Source organism: Orycteropus afer, unplaced genomic scaffold (assembly GCF_000298275.1).
Source record: "Orycteropus afer afer isolate SDZICR_OR568_19922 unplaced genomic scaffold, OryAfe1.0 scaffold00088, whole genome shotgun sequence".
Lineage (NCBI taxonomy): Eukaryota > Metazoa > Chordata > Mammalia > Tubulidentata > Orycteropodidae > Orycteropus > Orycteropus afer.
This window is the reverse complement of record NW_006921675.1, coordinates 7,422,788-7,433,943: the sequence shown is the minus strand read 5'-3', so window position 1 is coordinate 7,433,943 and position 11,156 is coordinate 7,422,788.

Below are 11,156 nucleotides of genomic sequence, written 5' to 3'. Positions count from 1 at the left end.
ATATATATATATATATATACTTTGCTGGTTTTTGTGTTTCTCTAGAGAACCCAATCCAACACACTGACAAAGGACTTATCTCTAAAATTTATGGAAAACTCTAACACCTCAACAACAAAAAGACAAAGAATCCAATTAAAAAATGGACAGAAGTCATGAATAGACACTTCACCAAAAAGGATATTCAGGCAGCCAGCAAACACATGAAGAAATGTTAATGATCATGAGCCATTAGAGAAATGCAAATCAAAATAACAATGACATACCATCTTGCCCCAGCACTAATAGGGAAGTTCAACAAAACAGAAAATAACAAATGCTGGCAAGGACGTGGAGAGATTGAGCCTCTCATACACTGCTGGGGGGACTGTCAAGTGATACAACCGCTGTGGAAAGCAGTATAGTGATTCCTTAAAAAGTTGGAATTAGAAATAACATTTGATTCAGCCATTGCATTACTAGGTATATACCCTAAAGAAGTAAGAGCCTGGACAAGAACAGCTACATGCACACCCATGTTCATCACAGCACTATTTACAATAGCCAAAAGATGGAAACAACCTAGGTGCCCATCAACAGAAGAATGGATAAGTAAATTATAGTACATACATACAGTGGAATACTATACAACAGTAAAGAATAATGTAGAATCTACAAAAAAACACATTATGTGGATGAACTCGGAGGACATTATGCTGAGTGAAATAAGTCAATCACAGAAGGACAAATATAGTATTAGTTCATTATTGTAAAAAGTCAAGGAAAGGTTTATAAATGGAAGGAAACTTTCTTTGTTGGTTACCCGGGGTTGCAGGGGAGGGCAGGGAACACTGCCAGATAGGTAGAGACAATATTGATTTGGGTGAAGAGGTCAATGTGAGTGATCAACGTGGTGGCATTGAGGAAGAGGAAGACAAAGAGAGGTACATGGGAGGTACAAACAAAGATGAATCCTTTTGCATATACAGTATTGCATTGTTAGTGATGACAAGCATTGATCTACTGGTGGATAGACGGGTGAACAGGCAGAATGATCAGGTATGCCTAGTCAAGGTAGGAGTGTGCCCATGACCATGTATAGGGTTGGCAGACGATATTTCTACAAGCATATTTGTATGTACTGTAAGAATGTCCAGGGGTATAGTAGAGCTGACATGGGACAAAGTTGTGGTGACTTCTTGGCCACAGCCAGCTACTCAGAGGGAGCAAGTAGTGGACACATGGGCTTGGGACCATGGTCTCAAGGGACATCAAGCTCAATTGGCATAACATGCTACACAAAAACATTGTTCCACATCCTACTTTGGTGAGTAGTGACTGGGCTCTTAAAAGCTTGCAAGCAAAGCAGCTATCTAGATGCAATGATGGGTCTCTCCTTGTCTAGAGCAAAGAAGAATGAAGAAAACCAAAGATTCATGGAAACAATTAGTCCTAGCAACTGGTACACCATGCGATCCACAGCCTATACGAGTATGAGACCAGAAGAACTAGATGGTGCCTGGCTACCACCATCTACCACTCAGAGGGGGATCTATGTAGGAGATCCTGGATAGAGAAGGAGAACAATGTGGAACAAAACTCAAAATCATTTGGAAAAAAAAGGGGGGGGGGGACCAGGTTTCTGGTCCGATAGAGCCTGGTGGAACCACTGAGACTATGGCCCCTAGCTGCCCTTCAGGTCTGGAATTGAACACATTCCTGTGGTTTCCAGCCAAACAAAAGACAGGAATATGAGTTGAACCCTTCCTTACCTGAGGTAGATACACTCCTTGGAGAGAACAATCATGGAAGAAGGAAGTGCTGTTTATGCACAGGAAGACAGCTCAGGGGGCAGGAGTGCATGGAGGGATGAACGCAGGGAAGAGGTAACTATGGGGAGGAAGTGGGAGGGGAGTTGTTGCATTGGGGTAAATTGTACTCAATGTTATGAGACAAAATGTATGTGAACTGCTGTATGGAAAGTGAATCTGTTCTGTAAACTTTCACACAAATCAAAATTTAAAAAAAGAAAAAGAAAAAGCTTGCAAACAGCCATCTAGATGCTCATCCAGAGCAAAGAAGAATGAAGAAAAACAAAGATGCATGAAAACAATTAGTCCAAGGAACTGGTAGACCATGTGATCTTCAGCCTACATGACCATGAGACCAAAGGAACTAGATGGAATCCAGCTACCACTGGGGATCTGTTGTGTAGGAGATCCTGGATAGAGTGGGAGAATAATGTGGAACAAAACTCAAAATCATGGGGGGCGGGGGAAGACCAGGTTTGTTGGTCTGATAGAACCTGGTGAAATCCCTGAGACTATGGCCCCTAGCTGACCTTGATGTATAGAATTGAACTCACTACTGTGGCTTCCAGCCAAATAATAGACAGGCATATGGGCTGAATATTTACATCAGGTAGATACACTCCTTGGAGAGATAAATCATGGGAGAATAGAAGGGCAGTTTATGCACAGGGAGACAGCCTGGGAGGCAGGAGTACATGGAAGGGAAGGACACAGGGAAGAGGTAACTATGGAGAGGAAGTGGGAAGAGAGCTGTCACATTGTGGGAAATTGCAGTCAATGTCATGAGACAAAATGTATATGAACTGCTGTATGGAAAGTGAATTTGCTCTGTAAACTTTCACCCAAATCACAATAAAAATGTTTAAAAGGGGTGGGGTGGGCAAAGGATCTGAATAGACATTTCTCCAAAGAAGACATACAAATGGCCAATTGCTGTTGTTGTAGTTAGGTGCCGTCAAGTCAGCTCTGACTTATAGTGACCCTAAGAACAACAGAACGAAACACTACCCAGTCACATGCCATTCTCACAATCTTTGGTGTACCTGAGTCATCATTGCAGCTAACGATGTTGTTGTTAGTTGTTGTCAAGTCAATCCCAACTCATAGAGACACCATGTATTATAGAGTTACAGAGCAGCAGAACTGCTCCTTAGGGCTATCTTGGGCCATAATCTAAATAGAAGCATATCTTTAGGACAAACAATGACCAATCAGCATATGACAAGATGCTCAACATCATTAGTCATTAACCAAATGAATTTCTGTCAAGTTGATTCCTAATCATAGCGACCCTATCTATAGGACAGAGTAGAACTGCCCCATAAGTTTTCCAAGTTACAGAGAAAACTGCCAAATCTTTCTCCCATGTAGTGTCTAGTGGGTTTGAAGTGCTGACCTTTAGGTTAGCAGCTGAGCACTTTAACCAGTGCACCACTAGGGCTCCTTCATTGGACTTTGGGGAAATGCAAATGAAAATCACAATGAGGTCACACTTCACACCTGCTACGATGGCTATAATCAAAAAGACAAAACAACTGTTGGTGAGGATATAGGAAGATTGGAATCTTCAGACACTGTTTCTGGGTATGTTGAATGGTGCAGTCACTTTGGAAAACAGTTTGTCAGTTATTCACAACGTTTAACATAGAGTACCATCTGACCCAGCATCCTACTCCTAGCTATATATCCAAAAGAAATGAAAATATATGCTCATACAAAAACTCGTATATGAACATTCAGAGCAGCATTATTCATAGTAGCCAAAAAAGTAGAAATAATCCAAATACTCATCAACAAACAAATGAATAAACAAAATGTTTTATATGAAAACAATGATTATTATTCAGGCTAAAAAACTAATGAAGCATGAATACATGGGTAAATGTTGAAAACATAATGTTGAGTGAAAGAAGCCAAACAGAAAAGGTCACATATTGTATGATTCCATTTATATGAAATATCCAGAATAAGTAAATCCATAGAGACAGAAAGTAGATTAGAGATTTCCAGTAGCTGGGGAATGGAAAGTAACTGCTAGCTCTTGTGGCACAGTGCCTAAGGCATTTGACTCCTAACTAGAAGGTTGGCAGTTCAAACCCATCAGCTGCTCTGTGGATGGAAAGATTTACCACATTGGAAACCCAACAGGAGTCTCCATAAGTTGGAATTGACCCTGTGACAGTGAGTGAGTTGTGTTTGAAATAACCAGTAAACAATTTCTCCTTTAAAATTGGAATTAACTTACATTTAAATTATACATATATTTGAGGCATTTTTTTGTCTAAATTAATGTCACTTATCTATGAGTAGCAATTACTTTATTTTTTAATTAAAAATACTTTTGAATGAAAAATTTCTGAGGATATTAGTATCCATGTATAGTTCTTAATAAGCTAAAATTTAGTAAATGTTTGAAAAGGAGCTTAGTGTTGTTTTTGAAAATTTCTAATATTTGAGAATTTCTTTAGTATTTGTAGTGGTTAAAGAATTTGGCTGCTAACCAAAATCTTGGTGGTTCAGACCCACCAGCCCCTCTTCAGAAGAAAGACGAGGTTGTCTGCTTCCGTAAAGGTTTACGTCCTTGGAAACCCAGCGGGCGTCACTGTGAGATGGAATTCACTCCATGACAGTGAGTTTTTGGTTTAGCATCTAGTCAGTTTAATTTTATTTTAATTTCATTGTGGTGAAAATACACTTAACAAAATATATTTCATCTGTCTTAGTTACCTAGTGCTGCTATAACAGAAACACCACAAGTGAATGACTTTAACAAGCAGAAATTTATTTGCTCAGTAGTTTAGGAGGCTAGATGTCCATATTCAGAGTACTGGCTTTAAGGAAGGCTTTCTCTCTACCAGTTCTGGAAGAAGGTCCTTGACTTCTTTCAACATCTGTGGGTCTGGAGTTCCTTGATGATCTTCATGTGTTTTGGCATCAGTCTTTCCCTGGGTCTAGGAAGTTCTCAGTGCAGATACCCCAGGCTCTGCTCTTAGCCCTTCTTTCTTGGTGGTACTCAGATCCCTGCTTTCTTGTTTTATCTCTTTTATATTTCAAAAGAGGTTGACTCAAGATACCACCTAATCCTGTAGATTATATCCTGTCTCATTAACATAAAAAACATAACTTAATCCTCATTAAAGGAGCTCTGGTAGCATAGTGCCTAAGGCACTGGACTGCTAACCAGAAGGCTGGTGGTTCACACCCACCAGCTACTCCTCGGAAGGAAGATTGGGCAATCTACTTCCGAAGTGATACTGCCTCAGAAACCCAAGGAGGGGTTGCTATGAGTCCAGTCCGACTCGACGGCACATAACAACAACAACAACAATCCTCATTAATTCAACCTAATCCTGTGTCATTAACAAATGGAGGAAAATTATATCATGGGGGGGGGGGTGATTACATCATTATATAACTGCCACATTACATCATTACCTTGCTTGTGGTAATTAAAGTTGTACATCAACTTGGCTGGGCCATGGTTTTGAGTGGCTTGACAGCTGTGTAGTTATTACCTGTGATGAGATTATAATCATCTCCATGATAGAATTTGCTGTGAGTAGCTAAGTAGTTGAAAGGGAGTTACCTTTGGGTTATAGCCTGAAACCAAAAAACCAAACTCACTGCATCAAGTCAATTCTGACTCATAGTGACCCCCTTTGGGTTTCCAAGGTGGTAAATCTTTATGGAAGTAGATTGCCCAGTCTTTCTTTCATAGAGTAGCTGGTGGGTTTGAACCACCATCTGGTTAGCAGTCAAATGCCTTAGGCACTACACCACCAGAGTTCCTTGGTTATAGCCTCCTTCCAGTATATATGGAAAACCTTTGGAAATGGTCTTTAGCTTTTTGGCACATTTTGGATCTTGCATTTGGGCAAGTCTTCATCTCTAGTTCCTGAACTTGAGCCAGAGACCTGACATGTTGCCTGCTGATCCTGGGATTGTGCCATTTTACCTTCTGATCTTGGGATCGTCAGCCTCAGCAGGAGATGTCTCTAGCTCCAGTGGGCCTAGAACAAGAGGCAGAGCAGAAGCCAAAGGTTGGGGGCCTTTACCCAGCCCATAAAGCCAGCACTCTGAATTCAGACTTCTAACCTCCTAAACTAAAAGAATATATTTCTGTTTGCTGAAGTCATCCACTTGTGGTATTTCTGTTATAGGAGCACTAGAGAACTAAGACATTGTCAAACTATATCATTACATAACTGCCAAACTACATTATTACATAACTGCCAAACCACTGAGAATTGTGACCCAGTCAAGATGACACAAATTTTGGGGGGACACAATTCAATCCATGACACCATTTCACCAATCTCTATATGTACAATTTGATAACATCAATTACATTCTTCAAGTAGTGCAACCATTCTTGCTATCTCTTTCCAGATAATTCCACCACTATTAACATAACCTCAATGACATAAGTGAAAACTCCCCTTTTCTCTCTCCCTCTCGACTCTAGTAACCACTAATATTCTTTGGTTTATATATATTTGCTTGTTTCATATAAGTGAGATCATAAAACACTTGTCATTTTGTTCAGCATAATGTTTTTAAGGTTCATCCATGTTGTGGTATGCATCATGACTTAATTTCTCTTTATGGGTGAGTAGAAAGATGGTGGTTCAAACCCACCTGCCACTCCTTGGAAGGGAGGTTGGGGAATCTACTTCCATAGTGATACCACCTCAGAAACCCAAGGAGGGGTCGCTATGAGTCGGATCCAACTCAAGGGCAGTGAGTTTGAGTTTAGCATTCCATTATGTACATATATCAAATTTTGTTTATTCACTTATCGATTGATAGGCATTCTATTGTGTCCATCTTTTGGCTACTGTTGTACCCAAAAGTATATCTGGTCAGTTTTTAAAGATTCCTTACTCTTTCTTCATTGATGGTGGCACCAAACAAAATAGAAGTGAAAGAGTATATGAATTTCCGGAACTCTACATTTGACCCATGGTGAAGTAATTAAGGATTCCTGCACTGAGTAATTTCCATAACTTGGTTTTTTCAAAATAGTGTTTCCAGGATTCCTGAGTATGAATGCTAATATAAATCTCTGGGCCTAGATAACAATATTATGAAGTTTTGACTCTTCTCTCTCTTCATCCACATATTTTGTACAGTGTAATGATTACTCAGGAGTCCAATTTCATTTGCTACTTTAAAGCTAAGTACACCTTTTCACTATAAATCCCTTTTTCAGAATGGCTGAGCTCATATGGTCATTGAAGTTGATTAAGTGTGTTATATAATCATATACAATATTATTAGTTTATGATAAATGACACAAGAGACTATGTTAAATTTATAATAAAAGCAAATAGATTCCATGGGGCTTGATCTAAAGAAGTTGATTATACTATAGGTAGGGTGGCCAGATTTAACAAATAAAAATATAGGTGGTTGCTGCTGGAACACTTATTTGAAAGTGAATTTCAGATAAGTAATATATTTTTTAGTATAAGTATGTCCCATGGAAGAATTACAGCCAGAATTCTTAGAAGGGAGGATGGCGAAACTTTGTCTCATGTACTCAAAAGGGACTAGTCCCGGAAGAAGGACATCATGCTTGGTAAAGTAGAGGGCCAGCAAAAAAAGGAAGACTCTCAATGAAATGGATTGACACAGTGGTTGTAACCATGGGCTCAAACAGCAACGATTGTGAGGATGGTGCAGGAATGGGCAGTGCTTGGTTCTGCTGTACATAGGATTGCTGTGAATTGGAATCAACTTGATGGCACCTAACAACAACATTTTCTCTGGTGCTTGAATAATTTCTTTTTAGAAGGATCAGCACAAGCCTTTTTCCTATGAGGTGGAGGTTAAAGATGCCCCAATTGTCCAACTTTTACACATGGTTGTATCACTCCATCATCTCTAACATCAACTGCTTCTCCTCTCCTCAGTACTCTCCCTCCCATTTTAGAGTTTTTTATTTCCCTATAACATCTCACAGAACTCACAAACTGCCAAGGAGATGGCTCACATGGTTGTGGAGGTTGGCAAGTCCCAGATCCGTGGGTGGGTCGGGCATCGATCTGGGAGGTTCTCCTAACTCACACGATTGCAGGGACTGACAAACCCAACTCAGCAGGTCAGATGACTGACTATTGTCCCCAGAACTGGGGGTGACATGATTATGAACCAGATGCAAGATCCAGAGCAAGAGCGTGAACTTTGTTAAAGAATTTATATACATTTATCCTCAAGGAGACTAAGCTTGGTGACTTAAGCCATACCCTCTAATAAGGCAGGACTCAAGATACAACCCAGCCTAATCCTGTCTCATTAATATAATGGACAATTCATCCCAAAATGGGACCATAACCATAGGCAAAGAGGCTAGGATTTATAATGTATCACAAAATGCACAACTATGGTTAGAAGGGCCATATTAAGTAATTCACTGCACTGCATCTGGCAACCCTAATTGTAGATTATAAGGAAAGATAGATTTTATGCAATCTCCTTACAAAATGCTGACCAGCCAAACAGTGGGATATAAAAGACTGGGTGGTGCTACATTTCTGTACTGGCTGGTCGCCGAACAGTTAGGGAAGTTTGAGTGAAGTTCTACAATTGGCCTGGCATGTGACCAGATCAATGACTTATTTATTCCAAATACCTTTTATCAGCAACATAAATGGTGACTACACATGTGGATCTTGCCAGATGGAATACACATGAATCAAATTGTCTACATCTGTGGAAAGAAACAATGGAGAACCTCAATATCATCAGTCGGAACAAGGCCAGGGGCCAATTGCAGAAGAGACCATCAAATGCTCAAATGCAAGTTTAAATTGAAGCTGAAGAAAATCAAAACAAGTCCATGAGAGCCAAAATATATCCTTGAATGTATGCCACTCAATTTAGAGACTATCTGAAGAACAGATTTGATGCATTGAACACCACTGACAGAAGATGAGACAAGTTGTGGAATGACATCAAGGACATCATACATGAAGAAAGCAAAAGATCATTAGAAAGAAGAAAGGACCAAAATGGTGTCAGAAGAGACTCTGGAACTTGCTCTTGTGCAGCGAGTAGCTAAAGCAAATAGAAAAACTGATGAAGTGAAAGAGCTGACAGAAGATTTCTAAGGGGCTCAAGAAGACAGAGTAAAGTATTATAATAAGATGTACAAAGACCTAGAGTTAGAAAATCAAAAGGGAAGAATGTGCTCAGCACTTCTTAAGCTGAAAGAACTGAAGAAAAATTCAGTGTTGAATTGTAATATTGAAGGATTCTCTCTGTGTCTTAGTTCTCTGGTGCTGCTATAACAAAAAATACCACAAGCAGATGGCTTTAACAAACAGAAATTTATTCTCTTACAGTTTAGGAGATTAAAAGTCTGAATTCAGAGTACTAGCTGTAGAGGAAGACTAGGCTACATGTCCAAGTTCAGAGTGCTGGCTAGGTGCTGGGTGGAGGCCCCTTGGCCTTGTGCTTCAGTTCTGACTCTTGTTCCAGGCCCACTGGAGCAAGCTGGAGGCTTCTCCTTACTTATGCAGCTGCTGGCTGCTGAGGCTGATGAATCAAAGACTGGTGGTAAAATGTCAGATTGTTGACTCACAGAGTATGCAGCCAACAATTCCAAAGATTGGTAGGCAACACAGCAGGCCACTGGTTCAAGTCCAGGAACTGGAGATGATAAGGGGCCAAATGCAGGATCCAAAATGAGCCAAAAAACTAGAGACCTTTCCCGAAACTTCTCCATATACACTAGAAAAAGGCCATACCCCGAAAGCAATTCTCCTTCAACTAATTATCTGCTCACAGCAGATTCCACCATGGAGGTGATTACACACATCCAATCTCATAGTGATGAATAACTACATTCAGCTACCAAGTCACTCAAAATTATGGCCCAGCCATAATGAAACATTATATTAACTACACAATGGGCAAAATACTGAACTATGCAGGAAGCATCCAAACAAGATGGAAGGAATACACAGAGTCACTGTACCAAAAAGAATTGGTCAATGTTCAAACATTTCAAGAGGTAGCATATGATCAAGAACCAATGGTATTGAAGGAAGAAGTCCAAGTTGCACTGAAGGAATTGGCAAACAAAGCAGACTCCAGGAATTGACAAAATACCCATTGTCTCCAACTCATAGCGACCCTATGTACTGTAAAATGAAACACTGCCTGGTCCTCTGCCAGCCCCACGATCTTTGCTATAACTGAGCCCATTGTAGCCACTGTGTCAATCCATTTCGTTGAGGGCCTTCCCCTTTTTTGTTGACCCTCCACTTTACCAAGCATGATATCCTTCTCCAGATAATGGTCCCTTCTGACAATATGATGAAAGTAGATGATATGAAGTAGGCCATTCTCACTTCCGAGGAGCATTCCTGCAGCACTTTTTCCAGAACAGATTTGTTAGTACTTTTAGTAGTCCACGGTACTTTCAGCATTCTTCACCACAACTCAAAAGCATTGACTCTTCTTTGGTCTTGTTTATTCATAGTCAAGCTCTCACATGCATATGAGATGATTGAAAATACATGGCATGTGTCAGCCGCACTTAAGTCTTCAAGGAGACATCTTTGCTCTTCGGCACGTGAAAGGGGTCTTTTGCAGCAGATTTTCCCAGTGCTATACGTTATCTGGTATCTTGACTTCTGCTTCCATTGGTGTTGATTGTGGAACCAAGTAGTATGAAATCTTTAACAACTTCAATCTTTTCTCTGTTTATCATGATGCTGCATTTGGTTCAGTTGTGAGGATTTTTGTTTTCTTTACATTTAGGTATAATCCACACTGCAGACTATAGTCTTTAATTTTCACCTGTAAGTGCTTCAAGTCATCCTCACTTTCAGCAAGCAAAGTTGTGTCCTCAGTGTATTGCAGGTTGTTAAAGAGTCTTTCTTTAATCCTGATGCCACGTTCTTCTTCATATAGTTCAGCTTCTCAGATTATTTGCTCAGCATACACATGTAATAAGTATGGTGAAAGGATACAACCCTGACATACTCCCTTCTTGATTTTAAACCATGTAGTGTCCCCTTGGTCTGTTCGAATGACACCTTCCTGGTCTATGTATGGGTTCCTGATGAGCACAATCAAGTGTTCTGGAATTCCCATTCTTCTCAATGTTATCCATATTTTGTTATCATTCACACAATCAAATGCTTTTGCATAGTCAGTAAAACAGAAACACAAACATAAAACATAAATATCTCTCTGGTATTCTCTGCTTTCAGCCAATATCCATCTAACATCAGCAATGATCCCTCGTTCCACATCCTCTTCTGAATCTAGCTTGCATTTCTGGAAGCTCTCTGTCAATATACTGCTGTAACCATTTTTGAATTATCTTCAGTAAGATTTTACTTGCATGAGATA